Source organism: Staurois parvus, unplaced genomic scaffold (assembly GCF_062004578.1).
Source record: "Staurois parvus isolate SC_StPar_1 unplaced genomic scaffold, SC_StPar_1.0 ptg000440l, whole genome shotgun sequence".
NCBI lineage: Eukaryota > Metazoa > Chordata > Amphibia > Anura > Ranidae > Staurois > Staurois parvus.
The window spans coordinates 741,120-760,706 of record NW_028318236.1 but is presented as its reverse complement, the minus strand read 5'-3'; the positions used below and the strand labels follow the sequence as shown (position 1 = coordinate 760,706).

Genomic DNA, 19,587 nt, shown 5'->3' with positions numbered 1-19,587 from the left:
TTAGAGTGATTGAAACCAGCCTTTAAAAAGATGATTAATCAGACTTATCTAATAACACAACACAAACAGAACTTAGTGTATATGTTACAGTTGTGTCCAAAATTATTCAACCCCCAATGCTGTAAAGGGGTTTAGGGACTATAGTGTACATTTGGAATTGTATTCAGAATCAAATCCTACAAGGACGTTGTAACTACCCAAATGCAACTAAAATGACATCAATTGTTTATGTAATACAGTAGTAAATGGTTCTTATGTGGTTTCTTCATTGCCACAATTATTCAACCCCTTAAAGACTACCACTCTGAAGAACAGAGGTTCATACAGGTGCTTTCCATCAGGTATTGAAAACACCTGTGGATGTCACCGAGCAGCAATCAAGCATAATAAGCACCAATTAGGCAGCTTTAAAATGACTGTGATACTCAGCTCCTTCTAGACATTTACTGGTGTGGTTACAAACATGGTGAAGGCAAGAGAATGGTCCAGGAAGACAAGAGAAGAGGTGATTTCTCTTCACAGGAAGGGCAATGGCTATAAGAAGATTGCAAAGATGTTAAACATACCAAGAGACACCTTAGGAAGCATCATTCGCAAATTCAAGGCAAAGGGCACTGTTGAAACGCTACCTGGTCGTGGCAGAAAGAAGATGCTGACTTCGACTGCTGTGCGCTACCTGAAGCGTAGAGTGGAGAGAAGTCCCCGTGTGACTGCTGAGGAACTGAGAAAAGATTTGTCAGATGTGGGTACAGAAGTTTCAGCCCAGACAATAAGACGCACACTGCGTAATGAAGGCCTCCGTGCCAGAACTCCCAGGCGTACCCCCTTGCTGTCTCCAAAGAATAAGAAGAGTCGACTGCAGTATGCCAAAAGCCATGTGGACAAACCACAAAAGTTGTGGGATAGTGTTCTGTGGACTGATGAAACAAAATTAGAACTGTTTGGGCCCATGGATCAACGCTATGTTTGGAGGAGGAAGAACAAGGCCTATGATGAAAAGAACACCTTGCCTACTGTGAAGCATGGTGGAGGGTCAATCATGCTTTGGGGCTGTTTTGCTTCTGCAGGTACAGGGAAGCTTCAGCGTGTGCAAGGTACCATGAATTCTCTTCAGTACCAGGAGATATTGGATGGAAACGTGATGCAGTCCGTCACACACCTGAGGCTTGGGAGACGTTGGACCTTTCAACAGGACAATGATCCCAAGCATACCTCCAAGTCCACTAGAGCATGGTTGCAGAGGAAAGGCTGGAACATTTTGGAGTGGCCATCGCAGTCACCAGACTTAAATCCGATTGAGAACCTCTGGTGGGACTTAAAGAAAGCAGTTGCAGTGCGCAAGCCTAAGAATGTGACTGAACTGGAGGCCTTTGCCCATGAAGAATGGGCGAAGATACCCGTAGATCGCTGCAAGACACTTGTGTCAAGCTATGCTTCACGTTTAAAAGCTGTTATAACTGTAAAAGGATGCTGTACTAAGTACTAAGATTGAATGTCACTTGGGGGTTGAATAAAACTGATAATGCTGTGAGCACAGAAAAGACATTTGTGGTTATTTCATTATAACTGTTATGTTATATTTGTCTGACCTACAAGTGCCTCTTTAATGTAAATGTAAGCAAGATGACTGAATGATCAAAAGCAATGTCAAACTGGCCAAAACACTCAATTTCAGTGGGGGTTGAATAATTTTGGACACAACTGTAGCTTGAATGCAAATCAAATATTAGCTTCTATCAGCCTAATGTAAATTAATCAAATGAAAGTAAATAGCTGGTCAGTGTAGGCCAGATCATTGCATTTGTGCGGCTCATGAAGTGTTTGAATTGTCTTATTAACTGTTCTTTAAAAGTGTCTGTAATAATGTAAGCCCTGCTGTCCTTAAGAGAAACCTTGTCTGAGAAAAGCAGGCTGCAAGTGCATAGCACAGGAATGGTTTGGATTGCATAGACTTTCTTTATGGGCAACCAGTGACTCAAAAACTACTGAAGCCAGAGGGTCAGCACAATAGCCAGACAGCTAGCATGTTCAAAAAGAGAAGAGTGCTTTGTATTATACCACATAACTAGAAAATGTCATCTAAGTGTTCCTCTTATTCTGGTTCACTCTATTATTAAAGTGTTACTAAACCCCAGACCCTGAATTCACTATATCTGGTCTCCCACAGTGCACACAACATGGGAATGCAATTATTTTAGTAAATATAAACTGCTAAATACCTTTTCTCATCAGCAGTTAGAGCAGTCTTGTGACTTCAGCAGAGCACTGGTTAAAGCTTGTAGGAGGAGTTTTCTTTCTGCTCTAGGAGGATGTGAAACCCCTGACCCTCTGTCTGGATAGTGCTGATTGGCCTGTGCTGATCACATGCACCCTCCCAAGAAATAAAAAACCTCTTTAGCAATACACACCAGTCTGAGCATGTGCTTGTGACTACGGATTCAGTCTGTATCAGGGGGATATTTCAACAAGAGGAGGGGCAGAGAAGAAAGCATCAAACATCGTTTTTACACAATGCAGAGGATTAACCCCTTAGGTTCCATAGTGAGTATAACAAGCATGCTTTACTGCATATACAGACTGATTTTACTGTTGTGGGTTTAGTAACACTTTAAGGTACTACAATCCCACTATGCAATGAGAGTGCCCTCTTTGACCTTTGAGGAACTCTCCCTGGATAGGGACTGCTGGGATTTTGGGTCCATGTAGCTTATCTCTGGGGCTTAGGCAGAAAAGTCAGAGAAGTACTTTGTGCATCCAGGAGCAGAGGGGCAGAAAATTATATTCTGACTTTTACAGGGAATAGCAGACACATTGCAGTTTGGGGAGAATTTTAAGATTTATAAGAACTTTAAGCCCTAAAAAAAATGGATTTTGTGCTGATTTGCACATGTGTGGTGCGGATTGAAGCTCAGGTTTCACAGCTAATTGATACAGAAGTTGTCCAGCAGTTCAGGTCAGGTTTACATCAGGTTCAGGTCAGAATTTTACTCTGTTGACAAGTGATGACGTGTTACTTCCCATAGAAGTCAATAGACTGTAATCCGCACCTGAACCGGACCACACTGCTCAGAAATCGTGCATGACTCTTCAATCCTCACTGAATATGCACTGGCAGTGCACCGGACATATGTGAACAGGCACCATAGGAAGCAATGTTATTTCATATGTCATGAAGATTGGATGCAGTTCCAACCAGTATCCAATCCGCGTATATGTGATCTGGCACTTAGTTTTATTTTAAAGACCGAGAAATAACGGAGACTTGTATCGCCAAAGACAAGCGAGTGTAAAACGTAGAAAATCATCTCCTTACATATCAAATGTCCTCATAGGAACTGACAAATTATTACCATATTACTGAAGTCTCATATAAATCCCCCAGTAGTGTTATATACATCGGGGGTGTCACTTAAACTGGAAAGTTGAAGCCAATTACCAGGCATTCTCATTCCCTCCTACCCCACCTGGTCATATCCATTAATACAAGCTTTAATAATAAAAAAAACACATCTAATATCTTTTTTTTATTTTTTATGGGGTGACTATTTTTAGCACTTCTGCCAGTAATCTATGGCTGCATTCCTGGGCTGCTGTCAACCATTTTTGTTACCGCCCCTCTTTGTGACATCACCTGCTGCTAAAGTCTGCTAGACCCTGTGAGTGTTCTGCTGATTGACAGACAATAGGAAGTTCAAATCATAGATATAAAGAAAGGGGGACCAGACCAAAACAGGATAATTGCTGTCTTGTTACTCCATGTGGAGAGTTTAATACTAGTTTTGTGAAGTCATTGTGTTTGAGTCCAAGTCCACATTTTATCCCTGATGAAAGGGGAGTGATGTTGTCTCCAAAACACATTGGAAGCTTTTATATAACTTTTGATAGCAGTTAAAATGATCTTGGACCCTTTTGGTATAGCGCTTCTTTTTGTATTCCTATGGTTATAGCTACTGTGGGTGCCAATCAAGGGAAACCTTGCTGTGTGGGAGCTGCCTCGGCAGAGCTATTGAGTTCGTTTGAAGTTTTCCTTCATCTGACACTTGGAAAATTAAACGTTCTCAGTGCCTCAAGCACTTCAGCCCCAGGCCACTTCTGGCACTTTTAAAATCAGTATTTTTTGCTAGAAATGGCTTAGAATATATTAATATATATATATATATATATTTTTTTTTTTTTTTTTTTTTTAAATCAGAGGCCCTATAGAATAAATTGATGGTTGTTGCATTGTTTTTATGTCACATGGTATTTGCACGGCAGTTTTTCAAACACAATGTTTTGGGAAAAAATTAGATACTGTAGATATTAAACATGTTAAGCTTTAAAATTGTGAATGCCTGTGCAACGGCAACAAACAAGGTAAATTTTACTATTCATAGGTGGCACTTTAAAAGCTTTTACAGGTTACCGCTTCAGGTTTGGTAAGGTGGTCCAGTGCTGGAATTACTGCCCATAAACTGACGTTTGAGGCGATACCTTACATGTTTTGGAGGATCGCTGTTTGCATGCGGGACCGACACATAAGTTCGCCTTTGTGGGCCAGCACGGTGAGATGCGGGCAGTTTAATTTTTGTTTTGGGCTAATTTTTTTTTTAAAAAAATTTTTAAAATAATTTTTACATTTATTTTTTTTAGCACATTTATTGTTGTCCCAAGGAATGTAAACATCCCTTGTGACAGTAATAGAAACGTGACAGGTACTCTTTAAGGAGGAATCTTGAGACCCAAAATCCCTCATCTACACTTCAGTATTTTTTAATGCTTTCAGATTTTTTAAAATAGCGCAAAGAAAGTTTCCAAGTAAACCTGAAGTGATGTCAGGTGATCACATCCATTTATAATAAGGGAGAGCCGATCAAAGCCGATTCCTGCTTTGTTTGGGTGTCTGGGCAGCTGGTGGATGTGCCAACTAGTCACTCAGGACTGTCGGTGGGATGGGAGGTTCCGACAGAGCTGTGGAAGGTGTTGGGAGGGGGGACATCCCCTACCACTGCTTGAACAAGGATTAAAACTGCTAGTTAAAACCTCCAATTGCTTGGACAAAAGAGCCAACAGTGGGCTCTAAAAAATCGGTACTGGGGTGATGCCTATAGCTCCAGCATTACTCTGGTATACCACGGAAAGTCCAGTGGCGTATGGGTACATTGCTGCTTCGGAATTATGTTGTTCTGGAGTCAATGGGAAGTATCCACGTTACAATTCAGCAGCATGGGCACTCGAAGCAGGGCCATCCCACCTTGCAGTCCAGAAGAAAGGCAAAGGTTTTGCGCCTAACATAACTTTTAGGTACATAAATCAGGCTTTCAAGTATTAAAAAAATTACTTTAGATTAGTTAAATGGGGTGGGTGAGATTTTTTTTTATATTGGTTATATTTAAAGATTTGTCTCCCCTGTTAGAAACTATAGAAATATTTTGGCTAAGACTGGAGTTCCTAAATGTCAAAAAGGACTACCTGCCACACTGTGAGACAGACAAAGGGGTTTACATTCCGTTCTTGTCACTATGGCTAGTTCTCATTCTAGGACTTCAATTCCATTCTCTACAACAACACGCTAAAGGTGCTGCACACAGGGAAAGATTGCATAGGAGTAGAAAGCTATGCTGAAGAAAGGTTGCATTGTCTGAAGGAGAAAATTGCTACGTTGAAGGTGTTTCACTCAGGGAACAATTGTCTCTAGAAGTAAAGCTGTTACAGATGTGAACAAAAAATGTACGCTATGTGTTTAGAAGGGTTTTCAAATTTAAAGCTTATATAAACACAGAAGGTAAAATCTCACATACGTTAACATACATAGCATGTTAATATTGTTTCAAAAGTACATTTTAATGTTTTAACATGTGCAGCTTTTATTAAAATAATACTTAATAATCCTCAATGGAGCATTTCAGTGGAGCCTTCAAGTAGCCTTATTAACACACATTGTGCAGGCAGGGATCACCATTGTCACCATCATTAGTAGCCTACCCCGACAAATTGCATGCAGCCGTCACTGGAGTGCATAAAGACAGGAAGTGGCTGCAAAGAGGAAAAATAACTATTTTATTTAGATTAAAAGAAAACATGGCAGGTGCTTAATACACAATGTTTTTTATGTAATTTACTTAGGATTTGCAGTTTTTTTAATAATGCTGTGTCACCTTGGCATGTTTTAATGTAGTGGCACTTCTTAAAGCGGAGTTCTTTTATTTCTATTGAGGATATGATACACAGATAAATATAAATCCTCAAAATATTTTATTAAAAATGTATTTGAGACCTGTAAACTTAAGTAGGAAAAAGTAAAAAAGAAACCGAAAAGGAAAATGAAAGTATCACAAAATGTAACCTGGATACTATTAGTTACCAGTTGATGGTAATAATCCATCTTTGTACTGTTATATATTTTTTCTGACTGTTTAATCTCTAGTCTACCTTCTTTTTGTTATGTTATTTTCTGTGCTTCTTGAAAGCAATGACTTCACAAAGCACCAGACCATTCCTGTAACTTTGCCCTTTGACTCACTTGGGAAGTCACAGTCATGTGTGAGAAGCATGCCTCCAATAATGCTTTTTTTCTTAAAGAAAATGATAAATTGTTTACCAGTGTATATAGATAAAAGAGTTTTCTGGTCCTTGTCTATATATTTCTTGATAATGTTACAGAGGCAGTGTAAAGTAACCTGGGTTCCTTCTCAGTATCCAAAATATACTGCTTGCCTAATAAAACTCTATCTATATCCTTTTTTTTGTAGCTTTTTGACTGTTGGTAGCTGGATCTGACAGTTATGATGTAGTGTCAGTTATGCAGACTTTTTGGCTTTTCTATTGACCGTTGCAATCGTCCACACATTTCTTTTTTCAGAGATAAAGTTTAAAGTGAAGTTGTATTTAAAATAAAATAAAATAAAAGTCAGCTCCTTGGTGACAGCCCATGGTGAAGGTCCTACCCATTCATTATTATGTTCAGAAACCTCAACAATCCTTTCTTCATGCTCACACAAAGGATGAATGTACATGTGTTTTTCTTCTTTTTCCTGACTTTCTGCTCTTATTGATGGAATGATCTTCAAAAGTAAAAGCGTGATCTTCAAAGTAATTTGGCAAATATTATCATCATTCTTTAAATGGTAATGCCTAGAGTAATGATACTGTTGAACTTTTTCAGTGAAATTAGTGCAGTATTATTTAACGTATATATGAACACATTTGATATTTTACTGGAGCTTTACCCATGTCTATCTCTCTTCACGTAAAAGTCTGCAGTCCAAATGTTGTCTGTAAGCTTTAAGTCATCAATCCCCATCCCTCAGTTAAGACAGGGATGCTGCTAGGTTATTTTGCACCCTAGGCAAGACCAGCTACTTGTGCATCCCCCCAAATAAATAAATAAATAAATAAATAAATTAATTAATAAATAAAAATGTTAAAAACAGTGGAAAATATTAAATCAACAAAACATGAAACTGCTACATTTAATTTGTAAAAATAAGTGCCGTAAGATGCCACCAGCACCATTATTAAAGACAAAATCAGTGTTACGGATGGACAGTATCTGTGGCTGACAGTTGCTGGGTGACAGTCGCAGTGAGTGGAGGATGACAGATCCACACTCTGACAGATCTCAGGCAGTAATTTCTCAGGCAATAGGGGGAGATAAAACACTGTGACAGCAGGCAACTGAACTGAGTGATCCTGCACAGTGACAGATCCAACACAACACACCACCAACACTGACACAGATCAGCAGGCACTAATGGAGCACGCTGTGGGATTGTAATGATGTCATCACTCACTTACACATTGCACATGTGCTGGATGGCCGGGTCACACTCACACAGACACAAGACCTCAGAGTCAGACATTACCTTCCTCTGCAGGCACAGCTCCACCTCCACTGATAAATGGGAAGAGAAGGGCTAGAACTCCACAGTGATCAACAGTCACCAGCTGGCTTGCAGTAAGGGACTGCATCTGAGAGGAACACTGGAAGAAGTGGCAGTTCAGCTGCTACACTGGCCCCAAACACCTGGCATCCTCCCATGTCCTTTCTTCCTCCCCTCTGTTGCCCTTCCTCACAGCTGAAGGTTCATTCATGATGTGGCGGCATCCCACACAGAGAGAGTGCCGCCTAGTTTGCCTACTGGAAGCACCGGCCTTGAGTTCAGCTGATTGATATTTTCCATGGACAAGCAATAGTAATATATTGCCACCATGAAATTCATATACACCAATGATACAAATACAGATTCTGAGTTTTAAGTATATGAAATGGCAATTCATAAAATGAAGTTAATTGCAAAGATGTACTGAAGCTAAGTCTTCCTACCCCACGTACAAGTGCTCTACATCCCAGCTTCAATACAAACGTTTACTAATCCATTATTTTGGCTTTAATATTCTTGGTTTAGCTTTCAAACTGTTTATTCAGTTTTACAAAATGTAATTTAAATTTTTTTATTATCTTTTAGCCCTTTATAGCCATAATAATGAGTTAGGTAGAGTTAGATGGAAGATATTCTAATATTATCTTTCAACACTTCATGGCCATAATAATGGGTTTAGGTGATTGTGGAAATGGTTTGATGATATACAGCTGGCATCAGGGCCATAATGAGGCCTATACATATACCCAATTTAATAATCTAAGTGTCTTGTGCTGCCCCAATCCTAACTCATTTATTTGACTAGCCTCAGTATCACACTAATGAGATAAGATGATATAGCAAGACAAGGCACACCAAGGCGAACAGCAGAGACGGTAACATAGACAATGTGCTCAATCTGTATCAGTTCAGCTAGAATTGAAAAGACCAGCAGAATAGACAAACTTTTTCCATTAATAGTTGAAATCCAAGTATATAGAAGTAACGTTGGGGTCACTGTCTGTCAAGTTCTGGAACTCTGATTGTGGCACAGTTTCCCCATTGCTTACAAGAGGTAGCTGGATTGTTGAAGAAAAAATTCACAGGATTACTATTTAAAAATACATGGACAGATCTCCTCCATCCATCACTTTTGGAGAGGGATGTGCTTGACTATTGGTAATCTAAGTTTTGTCTTAGCTATTTCCATTATGGTCATTTTTTCTGGTCACCTGTGATTACATTAAGAGTACCCATTGGCATTTAGATTGAACAGACTAGCTTTTAAACTCTACAATAATTTGTTCCTCACTTCTTGAGTAGCACGGAAGTTAAATTCCCAGTAGATATACAAATATTCCTCATGTTTGTCTTCTGTAATATAAGACAGTAAACACATGCTTAGAAACTTTTATACAAGGCAGAAATCAGCTCTGGAGACTTACTAGATTTGCTTTAGATGTCTGAAAACTCTTGTTTCTCTTCATTTTTAGTTCCACTTCCATCTCAGTCATAAATTATTTTTTTAAGTAAAGCATATTTATTCATGTACTCATTTAAAAAACAATATTACATTCTGTAAATGCTTACTTGATGGTCACAATTGTAAAAGAAGGCTCATAATATATATACCTTGACCAGGGGCGTATTTACCGCACATTTACCGCTCAGCTGTCACTTGTCCTCCACTCCTCTCCCCCTGGGTGATTTTTTTCCCCCCATGCTCCAGCCCCACCCCACCTCCCTATGGGTCTGTCACCAAGGAGCCGGAGAGCGGACATCCGGGCACAGCACAGCTCCTATGACAGGTGTTTAAGAAGAGGCTGCGGCTGAAAGAGTGGATCCTGGCAGCTCATCCTTCTCTAGGACTGCCAGGTGAGGGTAACAACCGTACAATAGCTCTCTCTTTCTCTCTCTTTCTTTCTTTATATTTCTCCCTCTCTCTCCTTTCTTTTTCTCCCTCTTTCTCTCTCTCTCCCTCTCTTTCTCTCTCTCTCTCTCTTTCTTCCTCTCTCTCTCTTTCCCCCTATCTTTCTTTATTTTTCTTTCTTCCTCTCTCTCTTTCCTTCTCTCTCTCCTTCTACAGCTCTTTCTTTCAACCTCTTTATCTCTTTCTTCCTCTCTCCCTCTCTCATTTTCTCTCTCTATCTCTTTGTCTCTCTCTCTCTTTTTCTACACCTCTTTCTCTCTCTCTCTTTCTACAGGTCTTTTTCTTTCTCTCTCTTTCTACAGCTCTTTTTTTCTTTTTCCCCTTCTCTCTTTTTCTCTCTCTCATTTGGGGGGGGGGTGATTTTTGAGTTGCCTAGGGCAGTACAGAAGCCAAATACACCACTGACCTCCACAATTGCAGGTTGCTTTTGATTATTTTATTCCACTTTGTTTCAATACATTTCAAACCCCTATGCCCCTTTTAGCTTTGCCACTGGTTTTGTTTGATGATGCTAACAGCAACCAGATTATATAAGATGTCAGTATGTCATTATCACTATTTACATCCACAATAATGTTTTACAGATCATAGTGTGATAAAATGTACACAATTTAAATTGTAAACCAGTCAACCATTAATATTTTCATAAAGTACATTGTGGTATTGAGTCACAGTTTGCATTATGTGTTTGGCGAATGTATCCTTGATCGTTTTTCGTGAAATAAAACAGGGTTTAGCAAAGCAGGGTCGTGTTCTTATCTGCTACTGCCTGGTGTTGTCTAGCCTGAGAAGATTGTAATGCAAGATTCGACAATGGCAAGCAGGCTACACAGTAAAGAACTCAATGGAACTGTTGTATAGGTTAGTAGTATAATCTATTAGAATAATGCCCAGCGAACAAAGGGTGGAGAACTAAGGATAGCACTATAAAAGTAAAATTATCCTTTGAAATCTCCATACAAAGTGAGGTGTATGCAGTATATGGACTGTTCGCCTATTTATAAACAACTCAACTCTTCTCTTCTCTCCACTTCTATCCTGTCTTTCCCTTTCTTCTCTTTTCATCTCCTCAATTTTTATCTCTTCCCTTCTCCTCAATTTTTACCTTCCTTCCTCTTCCATTCTTTCAATTTTTATTCTCTTCTCTTTTTTTTAAAGCCAGTTCTTCTGTGTAAACTATACAGCTGCTTTCAGATTCACACTTCTCACATCCACTGTAGTTTTGGGATGCAGTGTTTATTAATCCTATCATGGTGTTCAGTAATGCCACCCATGTACAGATCTAGTGGATACCCCCACCCCTTCCCTGTTTATATTCTTTGTAAGTCATTTGCTAACCCCCTTCCGTCAATATTGCAAGCCAGTATATAAAAGTGCCATGTTACAGACTGAAAACAAATGGAATAATATATACAACTGAAACACTGCATTGTAATCTTCTCACAGTTTCATCTGTCAGATGCAATTTCTTTGTTACACGTTAACGAGGCTTTGGAGGTTGTGCCACTGTCGCTGGAAAACTCATTAGCTGGCATGTTTACACAGTAGCACTTCAGGCAATTGGATTGATTCCTTCTCTTATTTTGCCCAAATATTAAACAAACCATCCATCACTCAACCAACTACAAACAAAGGACGGCTTAACTTTTACATCCTAATGATGGTGTCAGGAGATACACATTTAAATTTGATTTTATTATACAGTCTAATTTGAACATTTTGCTTTATGAATGAACTTGTTTTGCAATATACTGTAGGTTGTTAAAGTGCATCTCCTAAGATCTTTTCATCAAATGTCAAGATATTTAAAGTTGTTTTTCCTACTTTACCTATAGATTTATCCAATTTAATTTTCAATCTCTTGATAGTTAAAGACACTCCAGTCAGTAGTTAATATTAAACCTTGAGGTAAATAGAGGAAGCACAGCCTGCCTGCTAGGTACAGTAGTTCATCGATTTGTCCAACCATTGCTATACTAAACCATTCTACCCCATTCCCTTTTGTCTTTAATTGTGTGATCCTGGAGCACACCTGAAGGTGATGCCGGAACACCCTGCCTGTTGAATCTCATGCAAAAACGTTTGACAGAAAAATTGGAATTAAAAATAAATTTCTCATCTCTCTCAAAGGCCAGTAATCATCTGGAATGTTGTACATATATTTGTTTGTTGACTTCAAGTAGATTTCCAGCCTTAAACTAAAAATACTGCTTAGGGGTCCCCTCCCAATCCATATCACAACCTTCGGGTGTGGTATAGATTTTAAAAGGGATCAAAATGTTTTTTTTAAAGGTATGGGAGTCCTCCAAAATCCATACCAGTCCCTCATCTGAGCATGCAGGGAAAGGGGGAGAAGTGAACGTGCAATGCCCCCCTCTTGGGCCATACAAAGCTACATGCCCTCAACATGGGTCCTCCTGGCAAAGTACCTGGTCACCATTTTAATAAGGACAAGGGCCTCTTCCCCGCAACCCTGACCCGGTGGTTGTCGGGGTCTGCAGGCAGGGGGGCTTATCAGGATCTGGAAGCCCCCTTGAACATAATGGGGCCAGTAATCATTTGGAATGTTGTACATATATTTGTTTGTTGACTGTAAGTAGATTTCCAGCCTTAACCTAAAAAAAACTGCTTAGGGTTCCCTCCCAATCCATACCACAACCTTCAGGTGTGGTATGGATTTTAAGAGGGACCCCCACCACAATTTTTTTTAAATGGCATGGGGTCCCCCAAATCCATACAAGACTCTTATCCGAGCATGCAGGAAAAGGGGGAGAAGTGAACGTGCAGTGCCCCCCTCCTGAGCCATACAAGGCTACATGTTCTTAACATGGGGGGTACTTTGCCAGGCGGGCCCCCCTGGCAAAGTATCTGGTCCCCATTTTGATAAGGACAAGGGCCTCTTACCCACAACCCTGGCATGGTGGTTTGCAGGCAGAGGGGCTTATCAAAATCTGGAAGCCCCCTTGAACATAAAGGGGCCTCCCAGAATCCAGCTACCTCCATGTGAATAAGTAAAGGGTACACAATACCAATACTCATTCACCAGAAAAAGTCAAATGTAAATAAAAACACAACAGTTTTTGAAAAGTCCTTTATTGAAAAAAAATACTCCACCCCCTATGTACATCCATCGTCATCATCCAGAAATGTACGTTTACATCAATCACCATGAACGATGACAAAAAAAACACCGCCCACTGACACCCAATCACTCCCAGCGCTTGCGCAGTGCTGAATGACATCTCTAGTTCTCCCTGCCATGGAAGTAAATAAAAGGGGTGGGGTGCCCTGATGACATCCTACGGAGGCAGGGGCCCACAGGGTTTTATTTACTAAAGCTGGAGAGTGCAAAATCAGACTCACTTCTGCATAGAAACCAATCAGCTTTTAATCTCCGCTTATTCAATTCATCTTTGGCAATAAAACCTGGAAGTTGATTGGTTTCTGTGCAGAAGTGAGACTGCGTTTGCACTCTCTGGCTTTAGTAAATAAACCCCACAGTAACATCATTGACCAAATATAGTCATGCCCATATTTGGTCAATGACATCATCAGGTGCCCATTTCTTCAGCTGACTTCCGTGGAGGGGGAACCAGAGCTGTCATTCAATGCTGGAAAGCAACCAAAATGGCCCGATGTCTGTGGACATTCCTTTAGTGAGTTGAGAGCATTATCATCTCACCAAAGGAATGTAAATACAGAAAAATACCTGATGATCTTCCAGAAATCCAGTGAGCTCCTAAATTACTTTAGTGAGCTGACAATGCTACCCCTGCTGAACTACAATCCCTGAACTGCCTGAGTTCTCCCCAAATGGACCACAAATTGCTTCCTTCATTTTATTATTAGCAATAAGGGAGAGGGAGTATTCTGTAGACCACATAGGAGAACCCAAGCAAGGCTGACAACACTGGTGATGTTTCACTTGGATAGGCTTGAGATGAATAAGTATATCTGACATTTTTTATTGCTTCCATTGACCCCGTTTGGTAGATTTTACCTCACTTCCTGTCCCAGTGAGTGTAGCACAAGAACAAACGGAAGTGGTTGTAACTGGGGAGAGGAAGTATTCTGTAGTCCACATAGGGTAACCCAAGCAAACCACACTGATAAGGTTTCATTGTAACAGAGGCACTGGTGGAGACTTACTAAAACTGGTGCACACAGAATCTGTGCATAGTAACCAATCAGCTTCTAACTTCAGCTTGCTGAATTGAAGTGTTACGAAACCCACAACAGTAAAATCAGTCTGTATATGCAGTAAAGAATGCTTGATATAAACACTGTGTTACCTAAGGGGTTAATCCTTTGCATTGGGTAAAAAGGCTGTTTGATCCTGACTTCTCTGATCCTCCCCTTCTTCCAGTGCCCCCCTCTTATCTCCCGAAAGACATATTGTGTGGAGTCACTCTGCACATGCTCAGTTTGGTGTCTATAGCTAGAGAGATTTTTTTTTTCCTTGGAAGAGTGCATATGATCTGCACAGGGCCAATCAGCATTGTTCAGACCGAGATCATGGGTTCTGCATCCTGCTAGAGCAGAATGAAAACTCCTCCTACAAGCTTTAACATGTGCTCTGCTGGACACTGATAGATGTCACAAGACTGCTCTGACTGCTGAGGAGAAAAGGTATTTAGCAGTTTATATTTACTAAAATAATTGTATTTCCATGTTATTTGTATCGTGGGAGACCAGATATAGTGAATGCAGGGTCCTGGGTTTAGTAACATTTTAAGCTTTGACAATTAAACCTAGAAGCTGATTGGTTCTTATACACAACTGCACCAGATTCTGAGTGCTCCAGTTTTAGTAAGTCTCCCACTCTATGATGTCAGTTTGTTACAGTTAGCAGCTCACTGGATTTCTGGCAGGATCAATAGGCACTTTTGTACTTGCAGCATTTTAAAAGAAGCAAAACATGAGGAAATTTGCTTTTATTGTAGAAATGTACCAAGAATGTTCTTTTTTTTTTTTCTTTTGCCCAGATGAACACTTTAAATCCTCTTTAATAATCATGCAACATGGCACATGACAAAAATTGGGGGAAGGGGGAATCTGTAACTAAAGGTGACATTTTTGACATGGGCCCAAGGCAGTGTGATATCTGAATATAGCACTGCCTATAAGACAATATCACATGGTGTTAGAAGGTTATTTTTGTTCATCCTTGCTTTATCAGTAGCGGTGATTAAATATAAAATCCAATTCATCTGCTCTAATGCCAGACTCCAGTTGCTATAATTTGACCACCCTGCATAGAGTGATTGGCTGATGACTGGCTGATTCACTGAACAATATCTTTTCCTGTAGGTCCAACTTTACAGCTGGCATCCATTATAAAGCTCAACATTTTTATTTTTGTTCATTGCTATGGATATGTATGCCTATTTTTACTGTGTCTTGTACATCATTTCATATTGCAGTAATCTCAAGGCTGCCTAGCTAGACTTGGCTAAAAAACAATATGACAACAGCTGTATTTTACTAATCCCTGTTTGCGTCTTTGTGCTCCTGTTCATGAATATATTTTTTTAACCAAATGATATCCACATTTATCCAAAGCCAGTAAAAGAAATGTATCTTTTTTGCTGAAGTGGAAAAAAAAAAGTGAACGGGGGGGGGGGTTGAAAAAGCGGAACACCTGGGCTAAATCTGTCTTCTTTTTTTTACAGTTCAATAATTGGTGAATCTTCTGTACCTCGTTTATGCAATCTAAAACATTCTAAAACAGATGGGCATTACATGGCTGGGAGCACATCTATTGAACACATGCTATGGCGAAAACAAAGGAACATATTTTAATCTTTTTATCAAACACCTTGCAACATCTTGAGATTTGAAATTTCCGTCTTACGGAACGGGAATGCATAATGGGTTTTGATTCATCCGATTTCAACAAAAATTGAGTGTTATGTTTGTAAGACAATGAAACCCACTTTATTTTAATGCCTTTTCTTATTATCCTCCTCCTATCTTGTCAGTTACAATTTGTTAAGTAAACATTGTGAACAGACGATTAAATATGGAACGCTTTTTGCATTATTGTAATACTTTTTGTTTATGTGTCAGTGGTTGACAGGAAAGGAGCCAAAGCAGCAGAATACTTCTCTAAGTTTGTTCCTGGTGAAATGTTGGGAAAAGGAAGAGGCAGTGACAGTGGAGTGAGAAAATGAAGTAGAGAACATGGGGGTTGAAGACTGGATTTAGGGATAAAGAGAAAATGCAGACAATAAGGGAAACCAATCAGTGAGCTACTAATGCTATCCCACAAACATTACAGCTGTACTAAAATTCAAGAGGTCATTCAATTTACCATAGTTTTGTGTAATCCATTGAAGCTATGTTTCATTAGGCTTGTTAAAGGGTCACTGGGAGTGTAGTCTGTACTGTGAAACGCGTTTTCTTTCTGCTGTCTGTCTATTATTTAAACTTTTATCTGCTTTTCCAATACAAACAGAACAACAACTCAATTGCCAAAAAAATCACATATATATATTTTCATTTACCCCAATGTTAACCCTACCCCCACCCACCCTTCCACCCTCCTCCCAACCCATTTCCCCATCCACATCCACCTTGCTGATCTATATCCACTCATAATTATCTATCTATATCTGACATTGCTCTCTCTCAGATTCTCCATTAAGGCTCTCTCCTGACTTCTAACTTCCCCCTAAACTCCAACCAGTTCTGTGTATCTTTCAGAGGTTTTAAATTTCAAACAACTACATCACATTTTCCTAAATGTTTCCATTTTATCCTCCTCCTCCATGTGATATAGCTTCTCCATCCTATAGATATTTTCAGCTCCATTTATCCATTCATTAATTCTTGGTGCTTCTGGAACCTGCCAAAACTTGGGAATCAAACCCTTAGCAGCACTAATTAAGTGATAAAGTACCCTATTTTTGTATCACTTCACTGAAGGCTCAAAATTATAAAATAAACACCCCCACGGATCTCTGTACAATTATCCCACATATTCCCTGAATGTATTGGTTTATTTCCCTCCAGTAATCCTGTATTTTCGGGCAACCCCACCATATATGTGCCATTGTACCCCTTTCTACACATCCTCTCCAGCACAGAGGTGAAGTATCTACTTGATTCTGCGGTCTGTCTAATCACTAATTGCATTCAAAGAAGACATCTCAACACACTTTTCTGCACCCTCAGACAACAAAGTGCATGTAGCACTTTGTCCCATCTTTATAGCTGGTCTCTCTCACAAAGGGCTGCTCTCCTCTCACCGCATTCCAACCAAACATCCAGTGGAATCACTAGTTAAGCAGGGAAGGGGTATGTCAGTTCCTCTGTTCCACCCCTTTTTTTTTCTTGGTTGCTAGGAGGCAGGCAGCCCCTTCCCACACGGAAGAAAAATATATTTGAAATATATTTTAAAAATATTCTTCCCAAATATATTGCCATATATTTGAAATGCTACAATGTTGGCCATATTCAATATATATATATATATATATATATATATATACATACACACACACACACACACTGCATGTTGAAATGCATTTTTATTACAAAATATCTGAAAAATATTTTTAAAAATACATTTCAAATATACTATATGTCTTTAAAAATGCAAATCTACAATTTTGTATTGCATGTACAAATATATGTAAAAACATGTTAAAATTCCTTTTTTATATGTTAAAAAAAATCTGAGGAATTTATTTAAAAAAAATATATATTTTAAAAGTTTATATATTTTTAAAATATATTCTTCTTTGTAAATGCATTCCAAAAATGTAGATTTGAATTTCTAAAGACATACAGTATATTTTAAATTAATTTTTTAAAATATTTTGTTATAAAAATGCATTTCAATATGCAGTGAATATATATATATATATTATTTTTTTTAAATATATTATATATTAATATGGTCAAAATTGTAGCATTTTAAATATATGGCAATATATTTAGGCACAATATTTTTAAAATATATTTCAAATATACTTTCCTTCCAAATGGGTTGCCACACAGTATTCTTGGTTTTTAGAACTCAGACAGCCACCTGCACCATAACAGAAGTGACATTGTGTGGCTCAAATGCCTGCGTGTTTGCAACTAAGGATGCTAGGCAGCAGGGGTCACCTGCATTCTAGCAACTGAGACACTAGGCAGCAGGAACCACTTCTGTCCTAGCAACCAAGCACGCTGGGTGTTAGGAGCCATCTGCATCCTAGCGACTAAAGATTCATGCTGCAGGGGCCACATAAATCATAGCACCCAAGGAAGCTTGGAGACAGGAACCATTGCATCTTAGCAAGCAAGCATTCTAAACAGCAGGGGCAGCTTCCGTACAAGTAACTAATAAGACAGCAAGAGTAGAATAGAACTAGGTGGAAGTCCTCTACCTGACACATTCCCTTTCCCAGGCATGCTGACTAAATGGGGGGGCAAATGAGCTCAACCTGAACTCTTTGTTAGTAATGGCCACAAATAGGACTCCTACCTGGAGAGGAGCAAAGAAATTGAATAGCAAGTAATAAAGAAGGTATTCTCTTACCATTTCAATATAGAAACTAATACTGGCATTTGGACATGAATGAATGGACCTGTATTTAATTTTTATACAACAAATTACTGAATTTCATTTTTTTATTATTGGAAGGTTCTAATAATAGAAGAAAAATGTGCAGAACAGTGGTTGTGTATTCAGACATTTGATGTTGCTGTGATAGTGCCCTGGGTTCAAAGACACTGATTTTATATGAACTACCTTTGTTTAATGACTTTTCCAGTGTGGAAAAAAATGTTTGCAGTTGAGAAGGTTTCTTACAAAACTGTCCTTGGCGTTTATGCTGTGTTTTTGTAATGGCTGTGGCAATAGTAAGCATATGTTACCAGGAACTGATTTGATTAGTACTTGTTGAAGGGTTGTGTTAAGACCCCCTTCACACTTATGCATTGTGGTAATACATATTTTATTGTCTGTTAGCACATAGCATGGTACTGTTTTTTTTTTCATTACCATTTGTTGGCAACGTATTCTGATTGAATGGGTTGCCTTAATGCAGTGGTTCTCAACCTGTGGGTCGTGACCCCTTTGGGGGTCAAAAAACCCTTTCACAGGGGTCACCTAAGACTATCGGAAAACACATATTTCCGATGTGTAAAGAGCAGCTACTGTGTAGAAAGCAGCTACAGTGTTGAAAGCAGCTACTGTGTTGAAAGCAGCTACTGTGTAGAAAGCAGCAGTACTGAAGGTAAAACGACACTTCATGAATTATAATTACTGGGTAAATAATTTTATGGTTGGGGGTCACCACAACATGAGGAACTGTATAAAGGGTCGCGGCATTAGGAAGGTTGAGAACCACTGCCTTAATGCAACTTATGTTGATCATGCGAGTACACATCACAACAGAACAGAGGGTTATATAGGCTCCTAACAAAGATATAATATTGAAACATGTAGAGCAGTTGTGACGTCACCACACACACTACACGTGGCATGCTAAGGGATTCAGCTGGTGCTCTGGTGCCATTTGAAGGTGCAGGAAGACATCGATCCATCTTTGTATTGGTGCTATTTACTAATCCATACGACATTCATATTGCTATGCCCATGGATGTGATATATAATGTACTGTAAATACAGTATGTGAGTACATCATTATTTGTTTTTAACTTTTTTTTACATAAACAATAATACACTATATGAGGCCTTTTTTAATTTTTCTACCTTCGGGATATGTGTGAGCTGTTTGGGGGTAGATGAGTTTTTCCAGGGTCCAAACCTTCGTCTCATGCCTACAGTATTTGACCTGCCTATCTCTGTTATGGTGGTAA

At 39.2% G+C, this 19,587-nt stretch overlaps 1 protein-coding gene across 1 annotated transcript in view; it reads left to right on the top strand.

Moving 5' to 3' along the window:
• The window catches only part of LOC149454008 (contactin-5-like), a gene marked incomplete at its 3' end in the record, with an annotated part of 1,251,777 nt that overhangs the window by 554,264 nt on the left and 677,926 nt on the right, over positions 1–19,587 (top strand). The gene's annotated exons all lie outside the window — the stretch shown is intronic.